Raw genomic sequence first — 24,202 nt, 5'->3', positions numbered from 1 at the left:
ACATGATCTTCCTATATTAAAATCAATGAATGAATTATTGTGAGGAGAGTTTCTGCAAATATCCCAACCTGTGATCCCAGTGGATTTCTATAAAAACACGCATTTAGAAAATCAGTCCTTTAGTTTCATAGAGAAATGAATTGTAGCAGTGTGATTCCTGACCACATATTTGTTCAGGATGATAACAATTTATAATTTACATTAGGGGGAATTGGTTGGCATGTTGGAAAAGAATGAAAATGCATTGCGTATTGTATACTGTATTTGAAAATCTAATAAAACCACCTATCATTCTCCAGCCAGAAATGTGGATAATTTCTCCGATGCTTTTGTCAGTGCTGATTGAAAATTTACATATGGATGATGATTCACTGTTTAATTTTCCATCTCAGTGGCATTCACAGTCCTCTGCTGTTTGCTCCTGCAAAGATAGGATGGTGAGACAATTGCCTGGCTGATTAGTTGTTGCCCATTGCTTCAGTATCATTGTTCCACGCCATCATGTTTTGTCAGAGAACAGTTCTGTTGTTATAATAGTAATAAGTACTTAATATGACCTCTGAATCAAATAGAAAGATGACAAATTATTTACAGATCTGAAAGCACACAATTCTATAATTCAAGTAACAGGTATTTGACTTTAACAACTGACAATTTAATGTCCCAAGACTGCCAGCCATTTAAAACTATTTACCTGACTTGGGTAAGCTTAATGAGTTCTCAGCTGGACTCTGTATGGAAGGAAATATTGACTCTAGAGGTTTCTCTCTACTTTCGACCACTCATGGAACAAGATTAATCAAATTAATTGAACATTTTTTCCATGTAGAACACACTGTCCTTTAGCTAAGAAATGTAGTTGCTAACAGAATCCAAAAATTAAAACATGATGGGGAAATGCACATAAAAGATGTCAAATATATCTACAAAAAAAGCGATCACTGAAATAAATAATATTGGAGATTTGATTTGTAATTGCATAACAAGAGCATTAATGATTATTTGACTGTTACTTAACTCCAAAAATGAATAATTACTGTGAAATTCTGGAAATGAGGGCTAAGTCATGCAAGATATATTTGGGTTTTACTAGCTATGGGATGTATTCACTAAATGATTAGTTACTATAATTTTTATTTAATTTTATGGTTTAATTATTAATTAAATGCATTTTTGTTTGTCTTATACTTCTTTAAAATGCTCTTTTATCCCTGGCTCTTCCACAACATGAGACAACATTTTCACATCTTCCCTGTCAAGTCCGCTAAGGACCTTCTAAGCTACAATAACGTTGCCACTTAGTCCTCATTTTCCAATGAGTACAAGCCTAATCTACTCGACATAACAAAAACCCAGGTCTAGGCCCGAAACGTCAGCTTTTGTGCTCCGAAGATGCTGCTTGGCCTGCTGTGTTCATCCAGCCCCGCACTTTATTGTCTTGGATTCTCCAGCATCTGCAGTTCCCATTATCTCTAATCTAGTCAACATCTGTTTTATAGGGAAGATTGTTTGTATGATTACTAGTGAGGAAGAAGGCTGCAGACTGCAGAAAGATATGAATCGACTGATCAGGTGTGCAGAAAAGCAGCAAATGACATTCAGTGTGATGAAATGTAGGGTAATGCATTTCAAGAGGGCAAACAAAGTAAGCGATAACAATAAATGGCAGCATACTGAAAGTTAGCGGAACATAAATACCTTGAAGTACATGTTCAGAGATAATGGAATTTGGTGGATAAGATGGTTAAGAGGGATAAGGTGGTTAAGAAGTCATTGATGATACATTCTTTTAATAACCGAAGCACAGAATATAAGAGAAAGGAAGTTATGCTGGAACTATATAACACATTAGTTAGCTGGTTTACTGTGTACATTTCTGGTCGCTGTATTACAGGAAGAATGTAATCACTCTAGAGAGAGTACAGAGGAGATTTACAGAGACAGTGCCAGGAATTGAAAATTTTAGCTTTGTAGAAGAATTGAATAAGCCCAGCTTGTTTTCTTTGGAACAGAGGAGGCTGCATAGAATTATATGATGCCTAGATAGGATGGACCTATTTCCCTCCAAAGAGAGGTTAACCACTACTTTATGTAAATGTGAAGTAATTGGCAGAAAGATTCAAGGGAGGTAGGGGGAAGAAATGGTTTCACCCAGAGCCCGTGGGTGATTTTAATACACTGCATTCAAAGGACACAGGCATAGAATCTCATTGCATTTTTTAAAAGTGACATGGAAATCTGCTTGAAGTACTGTATTCTACAGGACTAAGAACCAATAACTGAAAAATGAGATTTGGATGCATTGGACTGAATAGGATTAGGACTGGCACAGACATAAAGGGTCTCCTTGTGCATTAATTATTTTGCATTTCTATGTTTCTAAAACATTGCAAAATGCATGTAACCCAAAGAGTTAAGTATAGCATGCAATCTGTTTTTAGTATGAATGCATTTTTAAGGCAGTGTGCCCTTGCTTTAAAAGAGGTTATTTCCTTTTGTGGGTCAAGCTTCTCCAAGTTTGCTCTGATGCCAAATTTTAGATTTATGTGCCTTCCATTCAGTTTGAATTTCCAAACACAGAGCTAAACTGTAAACAACAGCAGTGAGATGGTTTGCAGCTGATACACAATTGACATGTAACTGAAACCAAAGGGATATTTTACCGAATTCAATTCTATGAAGTCATACTTAAGATCAATTTCTGATTTAAATTTCTAACTGATACCTAAAATGTATCCTACTCTGTAAAATTGATTTTAAAAACTTACAAAGGTGGTTATCAATGATAGTATAGCAAACAAGTCTTCATTTAACTTTACACAGTGAAGAAAACATGTTTTAGACTTTAGCAAATTAATTATCATGGTAAATTGACAAAAATATTCTTCTCATCTACACGCATTTTGTAACAAGCAGACATTCTCAAGACATAGATGCTATACTGAAGTGTTGCAGAATAGTAAAGTAAGAACTCAATATTAATCTAATCATTTTTATTTTCTGGATTTTCTCTTCCCCTCCTCTTCAGTATAAAATCACAAGTATCAGCAACATTGGTATTCTGTTCAATGCCTGTACTCAAAAGTAAATAATGTCAAGTGTGGGGCATAACAACTAGGATGTCACTCATCATCCACAAAAGCACAATTGCAGGAGACACTGGATAGAAGTATGCAATGGAAACATGGCTGTGTGAACTTAAATGGCCAATAGCCACCCTGTTTGAGCCCAGCTGGCTCAGCACAACTTAGGGATCCTTACAGAATTTGCTAAATTGTCTGGCTGAGGACCACACTACATGCTGCATTTGTTGATCGAACTACTGGGAGAGACCTTTAGACTTTTGTAGGAAATTTGTACACATTTTATAAGATTTAATTGAACAGTGATACAATCTGTGAAAATCCAATTGTGATCTATATTTACAATTTAAAATATCATTGGTCAAAAAAAAGATAAGGGCCAGTGTAGTTTAATGGTTAGGTTTCTGTCTTTAGAGGAAAAAGAAATTAAATTAATTTTAGATGATAAAGACAATGCAGAAGGATGAAATGAGCTCAAAGTAGGCACATCTGCACTCATAACCAAGATTAGTGTTGTTCAGGAGGATTAGGAGTTCCGTGAGGATTAGATTGCACAAACTAACCCTGATCCCACATGCATAATCCCCTTCTTCTAAATCCCTGTGTATAATTTTTTTATATATAGGCTAGCAAAGAAAGAAATGGAAGAAAGTGAAGAGCTGAATTGTTTTTCCACAAATGACAAAAGGGAATTTTTTCGTCCCTGAGCCTTTTATTTTATATGGTATTTAAACAGAAAGTAATAGTTTATGAATTTCAAAGCATGTCAGCCTAAAATAATGTTGAGAGATACTAGTATATCAGTGCCTATTACATTTGTCTTAAAATACGCTGGACACTATCTGAGTACAGGTGTTTAACTCATTTTAAATAAATAGGTTTAAACCTCTATTAAGGACATTGTGGGAGAGATTCCAAACCATCAAATTGAGTCAAATTGTATCTAAACAGATTTTCATGCAGTGAAAGTGCTGTCAGCAATAGCTTCTTAGCTGGGCATGGCTTCTGCTGTTCAGTTTCACAGTTTGAAGACTTTCCAACCTGTCAGTTTCACTGAAGAAGGACACCCAGTTCACTCTCTCTTTTGTCCCAATTCAGGAAATGCGGAAGTGGACAGGATCAAGCCAGGTTCCACTCTCTGAAACCTAACTCCCTTCAAATTTTCAGTTCAAATTTTGATGTCATAGCTTTCCTGCTACGAATTCCTTAGCATAACATTGTGGCCATAATATTAGAATAAAGGAATAAATATTTATGGAAGAAACCTATCAAGACTGACAACATTAAATGGGCAACGCTAGAGTTTCAAATCCAATATAGCAGTCCTTCAGGACTGAGGGAAGAGCCAGACATAGTTCAGAAAGTACATCCAATTCTGAAAGGAAAGATGATTTGCAATTGATCCTATATTTATGGGAAATGTATAATTACACTTGTAAATTATATACTTGAACATAAATTACAAACAAAGTTAGAAGCTGCAATTCCTTCCTTCCTGTGGCTTTTTAAAATCAGTATCTGGTGACATTGAAATTCCTACTGAAAGGAGCATATAAAATTAAAAATTAAAAAGCATCAGTCAAAAATAATGAATAATAAAATTACTGATTTGTTACTGTGCAGAATTCCCAGGTGCCAAGTCATCTAGCTGTTCTGGTGCATGAGTCATGAATGGTTAGCATGCAGATACAGCAAGTGATTAAGAAAGCTATTGGAATGTCATCTTTTATTATGAGAGGTATTGAGTGTTAAAGTAGGGTTGTTATGTTTCGCTTACAAAGGGCATTAGCCTGATCACATTTCAGATACCTTGAGCTGTATCTTTGGTATCATTTTTAAGGAAGGAATCAGTTCGAAGGAGGTTTTCTAGATTGATACCCAGAATGCATGAGTTGGCTTTTACAAAGATTGGGCAGGCTGGGCTTATCTTCATGAAAATTTAGAAGAGTGAGGGGTGATTTGATTGAAGTTCATTAGATCCTAAGCGATCCTGAAAAAGTGAATGTGGAAACGTTGTTTACTCTTGTGGGTGAGTCCAGAGCTAGAAGGTACTGTTTTAAAAATTAGAGATTGCACTTTTAGAGTACATAGAACATCGAACATTGAACAGTACAGCACAGCACAGGCCCTTTGGCCCACAATGTTGTGCCGAACTTTTACCCTTAACGTAAGGTCAACCTAACCTCCACCCCTACTTTATACTATCATGCACATGCCTACCTAATAGGCACGTATATGCCCCTAATGAGGCCGACTCCACTACCCTCTCCGGCCATGCATTCCACACCCCCACCACTCTCTGAGAAAAGAACCTACCTCAGACGTCTCCCCGATATCTACCTCCTTTCACTTTAAAACTACGTCCACTCTTAAAGCTACCTTCACCCTAGGAAATAGTCTCTGGCTGTCCACTCCATCTATACCTCTGATCATTATGTACACCTCTATCAAGTCACCTCTCATCCTTCATCGTTCTAAAGAGAAAAGCCCTAGCTCTTTCAACCTTTCCTCATAAGGCCTTCCCTCCATTCCAGGCAACAGCCAGCCAAATCTCCTCTGCACCTTTTCCAATGCTTGAAGAGAGGATTTTTTTCTCTGAGCATTGTGTGACTCTGGGGTTCCCTCTCTCAGAAGATGGTAGAGGCAGGGTAATTGAATAGTTTTATGGTATAAGAAAATAGATCATCTTTAGGCAAGAGAATCAAAGGTTGTCAGGGATAGATGGGAATGTGGAATTCAGAACACAAACAGATCAGTCATGGACCAGGGGATCAACCGGATTTTAATGCAAGAGTGCCATAAGACATGCCTGGAACAGCACTGGGCACATCTAAAAAATCAGGCATCAGCCTGGTGACTGATATAACAAATACAGTGTAAGCAGCAAGTGATAGAGCTATCCCACAATCAATGGGTCAGATCTAAGCACTGTAATCCTTCCACATCCACTTGTGAATGGTAGTAGACAATTAAACAACTTACTGGAGGAATGCATCAGCGCAAAAGATAGGGTTGAAGCATTTGCGACAACCTTTTTTTAATCAAACTGTTCGGAGATGTTGGCTCACCACCACCTTCTCAAGGGCAACTAGGGATGGGCAAGAAATGCTGGCCCAGGCAGTGATGCCCACATTCAATAAGGAAATAAAAAAACTTCAGTCAGATATGCTGAATAGAGCATCACAGATGCCGGTCTTCAGCCAATTCAATTTATTCCATATGATGTAAAGTAATGACTAGAGGCACTGAGTGCAACAAAGACTGTGAGGCCTGACAACGCACCAGCAATGATACTGACATCTGACTTTCACCCCACCTTACCCACGTGGCATTCGTGGAACAAGACACCACACAGCAAGTCACTGCCTTACCTGGAACCAATGCCATCTTTAAAAGGGCACTGTCTACAAGACAAGCACTGACTGTCCAATGCTGCCTATGCAGTTCCTGACATTTATCCTGGACAAGAAGAAATTGGTGCCTTCGCTTTGTGGTTAGGCCATGGAGATCCTGCTGGATGGGATGGTGCAGAGGTGGAACTTCCTCCTGTCTCAGGACCAGCAGTGGAGGCCAAGACACCAGATCATGCCAGCCAGGTCTGGTATTGCCACCTGAGTTACAGCACTTTCAGCTGAATGGAGGAATGCTGAGTAATGAAGGAAGAAAGTCAATGTCCTTCACCATTTCACCAGTGTAAGATTTCTGCAACATCACACTCTCTCTATTTCTGCTACTTTACCCACTTCTCACTGAGGCTCAAGCTCTGCTGCAATCTGCAACATCTTCCCTACTCACTTTCAAGCTGCTCAACCCCAACACCAGTAACTCTACAAGCCCACTTGGGATGCCCACTCACTCACTTGGGACACCTCCCACCTGCACAATCATAGTGGTTTGCCATGTATTTTCTTATCCCTTAATACTTACTTCTTTCTCAATCCAGGAGGAAAACAACGCACAATTGGGTAGAAAGAGTGAAGACAGATGATGTGCTACCTTTCATTTGGTTCTTTACCTCATATGAGATTAGGAGCCTGACATAAATGTAGTGTCGTCTGATTGAAATGTTTTTCATTCTCCTTCACTCCAAATTCGCTTACAATATTCTATTCTAGCGCTCCATGTCTCTCTCCGTGTTTTGTGCACCTTGGTATTGCTGTCAAACTCTTCTACTTCACACATAGCTGCAAGGTTAGTTTAAAACTTCCCGACATCAATAGTAAGATGCCCGCAAGGTATTCCTCTCCCCCATATGATTTTTCCCAACATGCATTACCCATCTTATTTTTCTTTTCTGCACTCATTTGTGCATGATACTAATAGGAATCTAGAGACTGCTGGAGGTGCTGTTTGCTGATTTTCTACCTAGTTCCCTAAATTCAGATTGCAGGACTACATTCCCCTTGCTACCTATATTGTTGGTAATAACATGGACTATGTCATTTTGCTGGTCCTGATCTGGAGGAGAAGGACAGTGCAAGCATTTTGCAATGCATTTTATAATATAAGTTTCGGTTTATGACAGAATCTATGCCTGATTTGCTCAGTGTGAATAATCCAGAATGTAACATTTTAAATTAGAAAATTGCTGGATTGAATATGTACTGCTTTTATTATTCCTGTTCCACGTTATTACTGAATATTAGTTACGTTTTGCTTGACATCTCTTTGATGTAAGTTGGATAGTGAGTTGTCAGTTAATTTTTCAGTGATTGGAGCTATTAGTTGTTAGAGGTCAGAACACATTTTTTAATTTCCATATCATTCACATTCTTTTGATCACACAGCCTTTGCTAAAATATACTTCCGTAAAGTGTTTATTGCTGATTCAAATCAACTTCAAACATTGCTGATGCGAACATCTCTCTGATCAAAACAGAGTATTCCAACGCAATAAATAATTTTTATTATAGGACCATTGCTGATCTAACCAAAACATGTGGGAACCCTGAAATGTTTGCAATTGCTCATTTTTAATCCTTTTCCCAAAACCAATGTTATGTGGCAATAGCAGTGCACCCACCTTTTTTTTTGCTGTATTTACCTGTTGGCATTGTTATTATTGTTGATATTTTAAAAGGCTAAAACCAAATTGCATTGTCAGCTTGTTAGAAATCATTAAAATTGTTAAATTTTTTGAGGAAAGTAAGTTTGTGTTGTTTAGGGTATCAATAAATAATTCAATGTCACTCAATATCCTGAGAAAACGCTTAACTTTTTGAAAACCAGTTATGTTCATAAATTGACAAGCAGATCTCAATTATTAGTGGAAGATGTGCAAGATGATGTTTAAGTTGTGTTATATACAGCAGTCCCTACTTTATTTGTTGCCAGAGAATTACTACCATTGTCAAATTTAGTTTTTGTTTTAATGAGAGAGGCACAACATCAATCAATGCCTTTTTATAAAAAAAAACATTCCTTTGTTAGTGTCTGACTAGTTCTGCTGACTTTTAAAAATGTTTTTGTTTAAATAAGGACACCTGATGACATTGTGGAAGATATTGAATCTGGCCTGTGAAACAGCTAATGATCATCAGCAGAAATTCATTTGTCAACTAAGAGGCCTTTCCCATCATGACGATTCAGTTGAGTATGTTAATACATCTTTCTTGCATTGTCATGCTTTGTAACTTGTCACCACTTGTCTTCTGCTGATATCGTGAGATTTTTCTGCTCAAACATAAATATTTTCCAAGATTCTGCAGAAGAAAGGAAAGAGAAATCAGAAAAACAAATGATATTTGGGACAGTAAATTCAAACATTTACACACAGGGCATGAGGGAGAATACCAAGAAAACATCCAAGAAAATGAAAATGTTTTACTGTTGTGGAAAGAATCAAATAGAATTTAGATTGAATAAACCATTTGCTGATCCTGCACTCTCAATAGCACATGATGCTGCAATACAGTAGCATGTTTTGTCATCTATACCCCCTTTTTAAGAATATTTCTAGGTTGACGGAGTTGATGATTATTGGATGAACAATTAATTAACTATAAGCTCTTCATTCCAAAAAAACTGGACATCTAGAAACAGCCGTTGTCTGGAATTCTTTGAAGCATGTCACGCAACCCATACACACAGTACTCAGGGCACTGCAACACATTGTGAAATTGTGCAAGTAATGATCTTTATAGTAATTCAAGTGGTTTTGCTTCTACCTAAGATAACAGGATCAGTATTTAACAATTTCAGTGGATGGACTGAAGCAGAGAGACATAAGGTAAAAGATTAAGGGAGAAAAAGTGACTAAATACATAGGAATTAATATTTAAAAATCAAAGCCTTTCACACTGGTATTAAGTTGTCTACAACTGTTGCTTTGTTTATATATCTTTCACATTTAATTCTACATGCACGCTTTTGAAGCATTGCCCCCTCCTCAGGTTACAATTAAACCAGTTGGACTATAACCTGATGTTGCGTGTTTTGCCTTGTCCAACCCACTACAACCCTGGCACCCTGGCATCACATTTAATTTTGCGGGAATTGGTCTCAGCTATTTTATCCTGAGTGATTAGTAAACACAAACTACTTTTTACGGTTTGGACTTCTCAGTACAGCTAATTCTGGTTCACTTGCAATCAGTTGTTCCATCGACATCAACTTAGTTCAGAACAGGGCTTTGGAAAACTGGAAATTATAGCACTTGGGTGAATACAAGTATTTCTATTCGTGCTTTCTAGTGTGCCACTGTTTAGTCTCAAGTATTTATTTATTACCGTTTCACATGTTGGTGGTTAGGCAATCTAACATTATTCTATAATCCAAAAAATTCTGAAATCTTGAAATGCCTTGGTGTCAAACTTCCCAGAAGGGAGAAGTTACAGTCCATTAAGATTCTTACTGTAACAACAAATAAGGTCTGCCTGCTTTAGAATGTACTATGTTCATTGCTGTTTACACTGTTATATCCACTGTTAATGAGGCATGCAGTTTAGACCTCACATGGATGTGAAATAGTGAACACATCACTTGACTCAGACTTTTTAACAAGCATTTTCCCAAACAAGCATTTTAAGATGGAGTTGGTTGATCATATTTTCTTCGGTTTCAAAGTATTGTACCGTTTTGCAAACAGGAACGTAATGCACAATGTAAAATCAAATAATGCCAAGAAATAATATTTGTGTTGAATGACTATTTATAGGCTCATAGAGTCATAGAAATGTACAGCTGGGAAACAGATCCTCCAGTCCAACTTGTCGATGTTTATGAGGTATCCTAAATCAATCCGGTGTCATTTGTCAGCATTTGTCCCTCCAAACCCTTCTAATTCATATAATCATTCAGATGCCTTTTTAAATGTTGTAATTGTACCAGCCTCCACCATTTCCTCTGGCAGGTCATTCCATACGTACACCAACCTCTGTATGAAAATGTTGTCCCTTAGGTCCCTTTTCCTCTCTTACCTTAACCCATGCCCTCTAGTTTTGGACTGCCCCTTCCTGGGGAAAAGACCTTGTCTATTTACTCTATCTATGCCTGTTCAGGAGGGTTTCCTTACTCAGTATGTGAACAGGCCGACGAGGGGGGAGGCCATTTTGGATTTGGTGCTCGGCAATGAGCCAGGACAGGTGTCAGATCTCATTGTGGGAGAACACTTTGGCGACAGTGACCACAACAGCCTCACATTTACCATAGCCATGGAAAGGGAAAGGAGCAGTTACCAGGGGAAGATATTTAACTGGGGTAAAGGAAACTATGATGCTATCAGACAGGAGTTGGGAAGTACAGATTGGGAGCAATTGTTCCACAGAAAGGGCACAGCAGACATGTGGAGACTGTTTAAGGAGTAGTTGTTGCAAGTGATGTATAAATTTGTTCCTCTGAGACAGGTAAGAAGGGGTAAGATTAAGGAGCCTTGGATGACAGGTACAGAGGTGCTACTTGTCAAAAAGAAAAAGGCAGTGTACGTAAGGTGGAGGAAGCAAGGGTCTAGCACAGCTTTAGAGGATTACAGGCTTGCTCGGAAGGAGCACAAAAGTGGACTGAGGAGGGCCAGGAGGGGGCACGAAAAAGGCTTGGCAGGAAAGATTAGGGAGAACCCAAAGGCATTTTACTCATACGTGAGGAATAAGAGAATGATCAGGGAGAAGGTAGGGCCAATCAGAGATAGCGTAGGGAACTTGTGTGTGGAGTCTGAGCAGATAGGGAAAGCCCTTAAATGAGTCTTTTGCTTTGGTTTTCACTAAGGAAAGGGACCTTGTTGTGAATGAGAATTTTGAGGAGCGGGAAAACAGGCTTGAGCAGATCAAGATTGAGGAAGTTGAGGTGCTGGAAATTTTGGCAAACATTAAGATTGATAAGTCCCCAGGGCCAGACCAGAATTATCCTAGGTTTCTCCGGGAATCGAGAAAGGAGGTTGCTAAGCCGCTGGCGAAGATCTTTGCTTCCTCACTCTTCATGGGAGTCGAACTGGAAGATTGGAGGGAGGCAAATGTTGTTCCTCTTTTCAAGAAAAGGAATAGGGAAGTCCCTGGAAATTACAGACCAGTCAGTCTTACGTCTGTGGTCAGCAAGGTTTTGGAAAGAAATCTGAGGGATAGGATTTATGACTATTTGGGAAAGCATAGTGTGATTAAAGGGAGTCAGCATGGCTTTGTGAGGGGCAGGTCATACCTTACGAATCTGATTGAGTTCTTTGAGGAAGTTACGAGACAGGTTGACGAGGGTCGAACAATGGATGTGGTGTACATGGACTTCAGCAAGGCATTTGATAAGGCTCCCCATAGCAGGCTCATTCATAAAGTCAGGAGGTATGGGATACAGGGTGATTTGGCTGCCTGGATTCAGAATTGGTTGGCTGACAGGAGGCAGAGAGTGGTTGTAGATGGTAAGTATTCTGCCTGGAGGTCAGTGCTGAGTGGTGTCCCGCAGGGCTTGGTTCTTGGGCCCCTGCTCTTTGTAGTTTTATAAATGACTTGGATGAGGAGGTTGAGGGGTGGGTTAGTATGTTTGCTGATGACACAAAGATTGGAGGTGCCATTGATAGTATCGAGGGCTATTGCAGGCTTCAGCGAGACATTGATAGAATGCAGAGGTGGGCTGAGAAATGGCAGATGGAGTTCAACCTGGATAAATGCGAAGTGATGCATTTTGGAAGGTCGAACTTAAATGCTGAATATAGGATTAAAAGCAGGATTCTCGGCAGTGTGGAGGAACAGCGGGATCTTGGTGTTCAAGTGCATAGCTCCCTTAAAGTTGCCACCCAGGTGGATAAGGTTGTTAAGAAAGCATATGGTGTTTTGGCTTTCATTAACAGGGGGATCGAGTTTAAGAGCCGCGAGGTTATGCTGCAGTTCTACAGAACCCTGGTGAGACCACACTTGGAATATTGTGTCCAGTTCTGGTCGCCCTCTTATAGGAAAGATGTGGAGGCTTTGGAGAGGGTGCAAAGGAGGTTTACCAGGATGCTGCCTAGACTGGAGGGCTTGTCTTACGAGTAGAGGTTGACTAAGCTCGGACTTTTCTCTCTGGAGAGAAGGAGGAAGAGAGGTGACCTGATCGAGGTGTCCAAGGTAATGAGAGGCATGGATAGAGTCGATAGCCAGAGACTTTTCCCCAGGGCAGGATTGACTGCCATGAGGGGCCATAGTTTTAAGGTGCTAGGAGGAAGGTATACAGGAGACGTCAGAGGGAGGTTCTTCACCCAGAGAGTTGTGAGCGCACGGAATAGTTTACCAGTGGTAGTCGTGGAAGCGGAGTCATTAGTGACATTTAAGCGACTGCTGGACATGCACATGGACAGCAGTGAATTGAGGGGAATGTAGGTTAGGTTATTTTATTTTTGGGTTAGGAATATTCCACGGCAAAACATCGTGGGCTGAAGGGCCTGTACTGTGCTGTACTTTTCTATGTTTTTAGATTAGATTCCCTACAGTGTGGAAATAGGCCCTTTGGCCCAACGAGTCCACACTGCCCCTTAAAGAATCCCACCCAGACCCATCCCCCTGTAACCCATTCACCCCGAGCACTACAGGTAATTTAGCATGGCCAATCCACCTAGCATGCACATCTTTGGACTGTGGGAGGAAACCAGAGCACCCGGAGGAAACCCACGCAGACGCAAGGAGAATGTGCAAACTCCACCCAGACAGTCGCACGAGGCTGGAATTGAACCTGGGTCCCTGACGCTGTGAGGCTGCAGTGCTAACCACTGAGCCACCGTGCTGCCCTATCTTTCTATGTTCTAAAAAAGACTTGGTTCAACTCTTGAGTTAGTTCAAACTATTTCGCACTGTGGAGGATGATAATTAGATCAAAGTCATTTTCTTCAACAACGTCAACATCAACCAATACTACAAATGTGATTAATTTCAACCATAAAATGCCAGAACCTCCAGGCCATTCTGGTAATTTAAGGTGGACGTAACTGATGAAGGGTCTAGGCCCGAAACATCAGCTTTTGTGCTCCTGAGATGCTGCTGGGCCTGCTGTGTTCATCCAGCCTCACATTTCATTATTTTATATACTTGGCAGCTTGTGCACCATCATACTAAAATAAACTTTTGTATTTAGTGTAATGTAAGTTTTCGTATATCCAAACCAATGTTTTTAGTGTAGCATCAATTCTGAACAGCTAAAATGAACAGTTTTAAGTCTTATTTCTCTGTTTTCCTGAAACTGGGTTCCTTTTGTGTCCTCTGGAAGTGAGCAAGACACATCATTGAAAATTGACCTCAGACTGGCTGCAAACTTGCTCAAAGGCTAATTTTCTAACTAATCAAAGCTGAAAACTGTGGTTTAGTCCTGCACGCATCACCATTTTTGTCAGAAAATTTTAAAGAACTCTTGAATTCCCATTACAAGGAAACATAGTGTATCCAAAATTGGAGCTCTTTGGATGACTATCAGAGATTAAAAGGAACCAGGTAGTTATGATAAATGTCATGATCTGACCACAACAGAGAATCAAGCTGAATAAAAAAAGATAACTGATAAATGTGTCAAGAGGGGAAAATAACTTACTTTTGTTGTAAAATGTTAGGTGGGAAAACCTACCCTGAGTAACCTAGACCAGTTTGCATTAATCCGTTTCAATTCGGGCACATTACGCGGTGAGATAGATAAGGGGGGACAAGAATCAGTGGAAGGTCCAACTCAACTTTATCAAGGATAAGAACCAAAAGAACTGTGCATGCTGTAAATCAGGAGCAAAAACAAAGTTGCTGGAAAAGCTCAGCAGGTCTGGCAGCGCCTGTGAAGGAGAAAACGGAGTTAACATTTTGGGTCTGGTGACCCTTCCTCAGAATTGATGGTGGCTGGGCAAACGTCAGTTTATGTGCAGAAAATAGGGAGGTGGGTGGGGTATGGAGTAAACGAGAGGATAGAGCCCAAAGAGAGAGAAAGACAGTTGGACAGACAAAGGAGTTGCTAACGATCAGGCAAGGAGGATGAATAATTGTTAATGGGGACTGTTAGTGACTAACAACAGTGGGCGTGTAGTGGCAGGCTGTGTGGTTACAAGGCCTGGTGTGCGGGGTGGGGAGCTGAGACATGGGAGACTTTCGGCTCTAAAATGATTGAACACAATATTGAGTCCGGTGGGCTGTAGGGTCCCCAAGCTGAAAATGAGATGTTGTTCTTCCAGCTTGCATTGGGCTTCACTAGAACACTATAGCAATCTAGAGATGGAGATGTTGCCAGGGAGCAAGGTGGTGCATTGAAGTAGCAGGAAACAGGTAGTTCAGGGTCTTTTATGCCAGTAGAACGTAGATGTTCTGCAAAGCGGTTGCCAAGTTTACGCTTCATTTCCCCAGTGTAGAGGAGACCACATGGTACCAGCAAATGAAGTAGACTAGATTCTTGGAATTGCAGGTGGTCACCTGAGAGGTATGTTTGGACCCTTGGATACTGGAGAGAGAGGAGGTAAATGCACAGGTGTTGCACTTTCGCCGGTTACAGGGGAAGGTGCCATGGGGTTGTGGGTTGCAGTTGGGGGTGAAGGAAATGTGGACAGGGTGTCCTGGAGGGAACAGTCCCTGCAGAAGGCAGGCAGGGGAGGAGAGCGGAATCTGGTGGTGACATCTCGCTGGAGGTGGCATAAAAAGGCATCTGACGATCTTTTGGATGTGGATGCTGGTGGGATGGTAGGTGAGGATAATGGGAAGCCTATCACTGTTGCAGGAGGGAAGAGAAGGGGCGAGGACAGAAGTGCAGGAGATGGGTTGGATCCGATTGAGGGCCCTGTCAACAGCGGAGCTGGGGAATCCTCGGTTGAAGAAGGAAGTGTACATTTTGGAGGATTCCTTGTTGAAGTTGGCCTCATTTGAACATATGTGACGGAGACGCAGGAACTGAGAGAATGGGATGGGAGTCTTTACAGGAAGTGGGGTGTGAGGATGTATAGCCCAGGTAACTATGGAGTCAATCGGTTTGTCATGGACATTAGTGGCCAGCCTATCCCCAGAAATGGAAACAGAACTGTCGAGGAAGGGAAGGGAGGAGTCAGAGATAGGCCAGGTGAAAGTGAGGGCAGGGTGGAAATTGGAGGTGAAATTGATGAAGTTTTCCAATTCCAAACAAAAGAGGGAAGCAGCACCAATGATATAATCGATGTATCAAGGATAAACAATATTTATCAGACTCTACTACATACTTTAATTAAACAGTATTAATCTCTGTCAATCTCTTCACAGGGCTTTTCAGTAAGCAGTCTTAAGTCTCTAAGGAAAAGTCTCAAATCTACACTAGCTACTTACTTCTGACACACACTTCAGAGGATTCATTACACCCTATCTACAGCTCCCCACATTTGTATTTGAACTGTTTATCTAGAAAGACTGCTAATGGCTGTTCAATAAGGCTGGGGAAGGCTGTTCCTTGATCTTTGAGGATTTGCTGATGTATCAGGGACTGCAGTGGTCGATTTGGACTTCTCCTTTTGTCTGGGGCCGATTTTGGCCTTCAGGTCATCTCACCAAGATAGTGTCTCTGGGTCTATCAGCCTGATGATGATCACCATGAGGTACACGGAGCTGGAGATGCTGTGCAGCTTGGCTGCCAGTTAAAGGTGCCCTCTGCAAATGCCGTTGACGAAAGTGCAAGGGCAGAGCCAGGCTGGGGCTCCAAGTTATCCCTTTTATCCCAACCCCCACACATCCTTCTCAAAGATCTGTGGCCTGTGTCCAACACTGCATTTGACAGGGCAGGAAGATCCAACGAGGTGACTACTTTCCATATTTGGAACTTGGAGAAAGTGGTTTTGGACCTTTAGCTGTCAGCTGCTGACCTTGTCATGCGACGCCTCCAGCTTCCTACTGAGCTGTGTGCTAACAAATCCATGTAGCATTCTTCTTATAAAGCAGGCTCCACACATGCTTTTCACAGAACAATTCACCACTCAGCAGATAACTGCCACAGGACCAACGTACTTTGTGTTTATGCCACCTCTAAAAGGCTACTGTGCACTTAAATAAATGTTGGCAATCTGGTGCTACCCTTCATGGGCAATGTAATTGCAAAGCAGCTGCACTGTTCATGGGACATAGCCCACATGGCTGGCACTCCTTTGCACAGAGAACCCCATTCTCTCATACCAGATATTGATTGGCCACCAGGCCATATTGTTGGCTTGTCCTTAGCTACATTCCATCTAAACATGCACTCCAAATCACTAATACTCTGTTCCTAATCCTGGCAAATGTGAATTCAAATAAAACCAAACGATTCTGTAGTTTATCCCCAGGTATAAATGGTGGTTTCACAACCAAAGGCTACAGCTCTGACTTCAACACCAGAATCCCTACCAGAATAATCTCCAAACTCTGAGATGAAGGTCTTGGCTCCACCCTCTGCAACTGGATCCTCAGCTTCCTGACCCATGGACTGTAGTCAGTGAAGATAAACAACTGCACCTCCTCCACAATAATCCTCATCACTGCCGCTCTGCAAGAATGTGTACTCAGCCCTGTTCGTCCTGTACACCCACCACTGTGTCACTAAATTCCATATGAACGCCATCTGCAAGATTGCTGAGGACACCACTGTTGTAGGCCAGGTATCAAACAATGATGAGCCAGAATACAGGAAGGAAGTAGAGTGCTTGGTGTCATGGTAAAATTATAACAATCTCTCATTCAATGTCAGCAAAACAAAAGAACAGATCTTTGACTTCAGGAAGAAACAAGGAAGACACACCCCTATCTATACACCTCTATTTAGGTGGACTGTGTTGCGAGAGTCTAATTCCTGGGGGTGATGATAACCAACAATCTATCCTGAACCTCCCACGTAGATGCAGCAGTCAAGGAGACACAGCAACTTCTCTTCTTCCTCAGGCTGCTTAGGAAATTCGACATGTCTATAAGGCCGATCACCAACTTTTACAGATACACTACAGAAAGCATTCTATCCGGGTGCATAACAACTTGGTATGGCAACGGCTCTGTGCAGGACCATAAGAAAGTACAAAACGTTGTGAGCACAGCACAGGCCATCACAGAAGCCAGCCTCCCATCCATATACTCCATTTATACTTCTTGCTGCCACGGAAAGTCTGCCAACATTATCAAAGACCCCTCCCACCCCAGAAATTCTCTCTTCCAGCCTTTTATGTCAGGCAAAAGACGCAGAAGCTTAAACATACGCACAAACAGCTTCAAGAACTGCTTCTTCCCTATTGTTATTAGACTGATGAATGGGCCTCTCTAATTTCAAATTTAATGTTGATCTTTCTTTATGCACCTCCTGTGTACCCATAACTCAATATACCTCGTTCTGTCTAAGTGCCCTATGATCTGTGTTTCCTTGTTTGCTATGATAGGCCCTTACTGCTTGTAAAAGAAAACTTTTCACTGCACTTAGGTACATGCAACAATAATAAATCAAATTCTACAGTCCATGATGGTCTGCTGTCCCCAGCCTTCATCTACTGGAGCTGGGAGTCAATGGGGTCTTATGGGCTTGTAACATCCAACACATCTAAGGTCTGTCATGCAGAAGGAGACCTTTCTCCTCTTCGGGGGTCTGCTTCCATTCCCCTGGATCCTCAGCATCAATCATATCACCTCATTGTCTGCTCCAATTCAAGATGTAACACGGTCTGTCTGGAATATATTGCAGGCCCCTAATCAAACTGCTCTAAGTTGCAGAATCGCATCTTCAGAAGGCCTACCTCTTTGCTCCATGCTCCTGCTTGCAGCATGCACACCAACTTGGTGAATGTGCTGGACAACTGAAGAACCAACAGATTGCACCAACAATGGAGTGCCTGCTGAGCTCTGTTTCCCTCCCTAGCCCAAACGTACATCTACATTGAGGCCCATCATTCAATTCAGTACAGTCCATAAGCATGCTTACATCACATACGAAGTAGCATTGTTCCCTTTTCCCATAGGCACACTTGGAATTTTCACCAGTGATAGGATATGTGTTCCTGAGATGCTGCTGGGTCTGCTGTGTTCATCCAACCTCACATTTTATTATCTTGGATTCTCCAGCATCTGCAGTTCCCATTATCACTCATAGGATATTTCTGGTCTGTTTTCACCTACTTTTAAGTTATTGCCACTAAAGTCTGCATCACTGAGTTGACGATGTTGGATGTGCAATCTCAATGTATGTTGCAAATTGCCTTTCACTAACATTTGAAGTCCAAGAATTTTGGTTCGACATGCATTGCAAGTGGATGAAGGAATGATAGTAAATGAAATGCAGGTGGAGTTTCCAAGGTATTTTCCCTTTAAGTGTTGAAACATCCAGGTGACATGGATCCTCTACTTGTGATTTCAACATGATACTAACTCCAACCAGCGTGGCCATTGTCCTATTTATTTTCCAGTTACATTTCGTATCTCAAAAACAGAAAGAGATGGCAGGGTACACAGGTCACAGTGGACGCTGGTAAGCAAGATCTCTTCCTGGTCACCAGGTCACCCTCACCTTCCTCCTCCCCCACTCTACCAATCTATTGGAGCCTCACTATCCCCATTTAGCTGACTTAGTTGGTAGGTCACTGCTGCCTATGAGAAACTTAACCTGACCTCTCGGCAAATGCATCAAAGAAGCAGCATGATCTTCCCACCTTTGAGATGGACCTAACTGGACTTCTTGTGTCATTCGGCCACAAATCTCACCACAGCCAACTTTTCTCAGGCCCCAATTGGATTCCACCCACGAGTAGACTGGTGAAATGAATAAATACATGGCAGGTGTGAGTTAAGTCAGCAAAATGAGAAATAATACATTTTGGATGCAAAAATGAAGACAGACAAATTGAAATAAATGGAATAAATTTGTGGTTCAGTCGTAGCATTCATGGTAAAGGTGACTATTTAAATAGAAACCATGTGCAGGGATATTGGCACTAAGTTTAAAAATGTCTCTGAGCTAGTGCAGACATGATGGGCTGACTGGTCTTCTTGTGCACTATAACAATCCTGTAAATCTGTAACTATATTCTGGATACATTGGCTGAGATAGTGCTGGAGGCAGATACAATAATAAATTTGAAAACAGTTAAGTATTCAGAATGAAAAAAAAATCACAAGCTGACTGAAATGGAATTGCTGAGTCAAACTAATTGAATTTTCAAATGTTTTCAAGTTGCTAGACCAGACACAATGGACTAAATGGCCTTCATTGACACTGCATCATTTAATGATTCTACCAGGGAATCAATCATTTAGGACTGATTTATCTCAGCATAATTTGAATTTAGTGTCCTATTCCATGAAGTAATGTATTAAATACAATTTGAAATAATTTGTTTCAATTTACATGATTTAATAACATGATTTGAACTAGCATCCAGTGTTTCCATTTTTAATTCCTCCCAGAAAAAGAAACACTATGGCAATAAGATAACATCCCACCCATTATTTACAAAACTTTATGCTGAGTTGGGCTTACCAGAGCAGTACTATTACAGTACCAATGCAGGAGATCATAGGCAATGGGATGTGGTTTCACAACTTGATTAAATCTCCAATTTTATTTACACTATTGTCAGGACACCATTTAACTTTGCTGCAGGAACTTAGGAAGAATAGAGGGGGACAAACAATATATCTCTTGGTGTTGGCAAATGACATCTCAGTTCCTCAATGACCTACTTCTTCATTACAAACCAAACTAGGTGTCATCCAATACGTACCAAATATTAATAGTGAGAGTATGGCTTTCCGTCAGGATTAATTTAACTAAGAAAGTTCGTTGTAATTGCTTCCCAATCCAATTTTCCCAGTTTTACTTCCCTCTTTACCTTGTGGACTAGTAGTCTTCAGTATCTGTCTCAAAGAACCAGTACACTTGTGACTGTTCACAATGATCTGAACTATGCTTCAATATTAATGTTTTGGGTCCAGTGACACTTCTTCATTGGAACCAAAACACTAACTCTGCTTTCTCTGCACAGGTGCTGTCGGACCTGCTGAGTTTCTCCAGCAACTTCTGTTTTTGTTTCAGATTTCCAGAATCCACAGTTCTTTGGGATTTTTCTCACCCCAGCATCAAGTCTGCACTTTCAATGTGAATCACAAGATAACAATCAGAAATAAGGACAATGACTATTTACTCCTCTCCTTAGCCTAGAGATATTTGACCTAAGTGCTGCCCTGACTGTGGTAAGCTGACTCAAAGTTGGAATCATCTTTTTTCTGTGGCTTGGTGCAATACAATATGGAATACAGTCTTTATATATTAAACTGGTGGTGAAGCCTTAAATACGATATTTTGCATTAAAGCAAATCTTGCTTAAAACAGAGACAATTGTGATGATCATTTATGTAACATCCACTGCATTATATATCAACAGACAGCATTTTGAAGTCAGCATTTGCTAGTCCAAATAATCAAAGTCAGTGCCACTGCCAGATAACAGGACAGAGAACAACTGAATTGCTTAAGGGAACAAGAAGCTACATCAGATGAAATGCCCACAATTCAATGCACAACAGACAGTTGACCTTATCAAATTGCCTAGAAAAGCTGCACACACAATTAATTTGAGACACTATATTGTAGGTCTGTGTTGTGCTGGTGAGATAAGTATTTAGACAGCCTTGAACACTGATTTTGCAGTTTTTGTTCTTTTGACAATTGTAGTTCTATTAATACAGGACAAAATAATCAGAAGTTGGGCTAAGGAATGAGAAAAAGGCAATTGTACAGCAGGGAAGTGAGTAAGTAAGAAAACAACCCACAGTCCAAGGCTGTGACTGTGAAGAAAATTAATGAATGGCCTGGGATGTGCATATGACTGTGTGCAATTTTTGGTGAAAATTAGCACTGTCATCGGTGCTATTTTTGACTTCAATCTGTGGCTCCAAGCATGAACCATACTGTGGGCAGAAACTCCTGTAATTGCTTTGTGAGAGCAGAAATCTTGTCCACAGCAGAGTGACTTCCACTAGAGCAACAGCAAATTCAGCATCATGAAAATGCTGGAAATGACATTGAGGGAGAAGGAAAGAATGGAAATATTAATGAAAGGATAGAGGGAAATGTTAGTATTAATGAGCAGGTAAGAGAAAGGAATGGCATCGCTAACTGGAAAATAGTGAAAGAAGACTATCTTCTTGAACTGGGTTTTGGGGAAGAAAAGTTTATCATCTCACAGGAGAAAAGTGTCTTCATGTAGTGAAAATGTAGTAGATAATTTATTGCACTTAGGGGTAACAAAGCATCATCTTGTAGACATATATAAAACTCTAACAGGATTAGACAGAGTAGATGCAGGGAGGATGTTCCTGATGGTGGGTGAGTCCAGAACCAGGAGTCATGGTCTGAGGATTCAGGATAGACCTACATGGATAGAGATGAAGAGATACTTCTTCACCCAAAGAGTGGTGAGCCAGTGGAATTCATTACCACAGGAAGTAATTGATGCCAAAACAGTGAAGACGCAGCCAAGTATAACATTTGAGGCAAATGGGATCAAAGGTTATGGGGAGAAAACGGGATTAGACTACTAAATTGGACAATCTGCCATGATCGCGAAGGACGGCGGAGCAGGTTTGAAGGGCTGCTCCTCCTGCTCCTATCTTCTGTGTTTCTATGTTACACATCAGTTGTATACTGTAGTTTTGTTTCTATGTTGCATATCAGTTGTATACTGTAGTTTCACTGCGAGAAATGTGAAGTGTTAAATGTAGGAAGGAAATGGAAATTCTATCTTCTCTGAATAGCGAAATAATTAAAGACAAAGTTAAAGAGACCTGTTGAGCTTAGTATATTCTATGCAAGACATGACCAACTAATGCAGAGTAACAATTTACAAAAACAATAGAATGTTGAACTGTAGCATTACAATGATTGAATATTAATCAGAGGAGGTGATGGTAAAATTGTGAATGCCCTAGTCAAATCATACTTTGCATTCTGCATAAAATTCTGGTCACCAAGAGACAGTGGAAGAAATACTGAGAACATAGACATTCACTGACATGGGTCTCAGCAATGAGAGAAGTCGAGTGAAATACTGACATATTAGCCTATAAAGCTTGTATTTGATAAATCAGCTAACAGAGAATTTTCTGATTAATAACTTGTTAATTTATTTTCAGTTAATTATATTTATGTGTACTTGGAACATAATTTTCAAATGTTTAGACAATGTTCTTGGTTTTCATGTGCAGTAAATGGTGCAAGTCATCATATTGGGTTAGAATTAGTATGATATCCATTTGCATTATTGATCAGTATTAGAAATAGCAATATGGTAATCATCATAATTCTCAAAAATCATCCACCAGTAAAACCTACAAATATAATTGCCTATTTATACTAGCTTTCTTATTTATACTGGCTTTATTATTCTTCTCCACACCTGACAAAGAGACAAAATAATATTTCCTCATTGAGAAGTGAATTGGCTCAAGCCTCTCTTTCCCTCAGTTATATGCTGGATTCAATATTTAATATGATGTGATCTTATTACTGTGGTGGCCTGCCCTCTGATTTCATTGAACCCAAATTTCATATCGCTGGAAAGGTAGCATTGTCTTATGCACATTACCTCTTTCAAGTGCTTGTTGTCCCAGTTGAGACTTCTTGTACTTTTTGAGGAGTACCACAGCAGTTATTCCAATATTGTAGCTAATATTAACCCTTGAAGAAAAAAGATGATTTGAACTTTAAGGCATGCAGGTTAGGTGGATTGGTCATATTATATTTCCCTGTAGTGTCCAGGGATGTACGTTGTTAGATAGGTCAGCCATAGGAAATGTGGAGTTTAGGTTTGGAGGCTGGAGCTGGGTGTGATGCCCTTTGGATGGCTTTTGCAGACTTGAAAGGCCAAATGGCTTCTTCCTGCATTGTGGGGTTTCTATGATTCTATGATTAATCTCATTTGTGTCTGTGGGAATTTGGCTATTGCATCTCCTCATATTACATCCATGATTACATTTTGTGATTACACAATGGTCTGTGAATTACTTTGGGATGTTTCAAGCTCATGAAAAAGGTATATAAAAGTAAAGTTTTCCTTTCTTGCTTTCCAGGGTTTTGACATTTGTTGCATTGTTGTAATTGATAGTTTTCAACATTTTAATCAGGGCATTATGATGGCAGTGTTTCCTTCATATGATTTAGTTTTAAATACAACTTGTTGTTTACATTTAACTTTTCCAAACAAATTCATGTATCTGTGGCTTTTAAATAGGACGAGAACATTCACTGTTTAGGATGAATTTTTTTTAAATATTGCCATATATTGTCAACATTTGGGTAATACATGCAAACATATTCTGAGCTAATATAGTCCAAGAACTTGCAGCTAAAACCATCAATGATTGAGATCATTACTTCTTCAAAGTGCTCGTAGATTCTGGCACTTGCACATGTGCAGTTAAACGTGGAAATCCAGAAGTTGTCAGATGATCGGTGAACTTTTTTGCACATTATTCTTGCTCTAGAAAAAAATAATCAAAATGTTAAATTTTGCTTAGTCAGCAGTAACTTGAGTTTTGATTAACAAACACAGAGATTGCTGCAGAAACATAGGAGGTTAGGCAGCATCAGTGGAGAGAAATTGAACTAATGCTTTGAGCCTGGTATCAACTCTAGACTCTTTTACTAAGTTTCTAATGCTGGACTACATCATAATTAATAATAACCATCTCCCTGAGTGTAAATAAACAAATTTTATAATTATGGAGTGTCATTCTATC

The 24,202-nt window shown here is 40.2% G+C and overlaps 1 protein-coding gene across 2 annotated transcripts in view; it reads left to right on the top strand.

Moving 5' to 3' along the window:
- spata2 (spermatogenesis associated 2) overlaps positions 1-24,202 on the top strand; it is a 157,406-nt gene that overhangs the window by 65,145 nt on the left and 68,059 nt on the right. For both annotated transcript variants that reach the window (XM_048549840.2, XM_048549839.2), the window contains one exon: positions 8,562-8,676. The gene's annotated coding sequence lies outside the window, so the exon portion shown is untranslated. The remainder of the gene's footprint in view (positions 1-8,561; positions 8,677-24,202) is intronic.

Source organism: Stegostoma tigrinum, chromosome 19 (assembly GCF_030684315.1).
Source record: "Stegostoma tigrinum isolate sSteTig4 chromosome 19, sSteTig4.hap1, whole genome shotgun sequence".
Classification (NCBI taxonomy): domain Eukaryota; kingdom Metazoa; phylum Chordata; class Chondrichthyes; order Orectolobiformes; family Stegostomatidae; genus Stegostoma; species Stegostoma tigrinum.
This window is presented reverse-complemented; position numbering and strand designations above follow the sequence as displayed.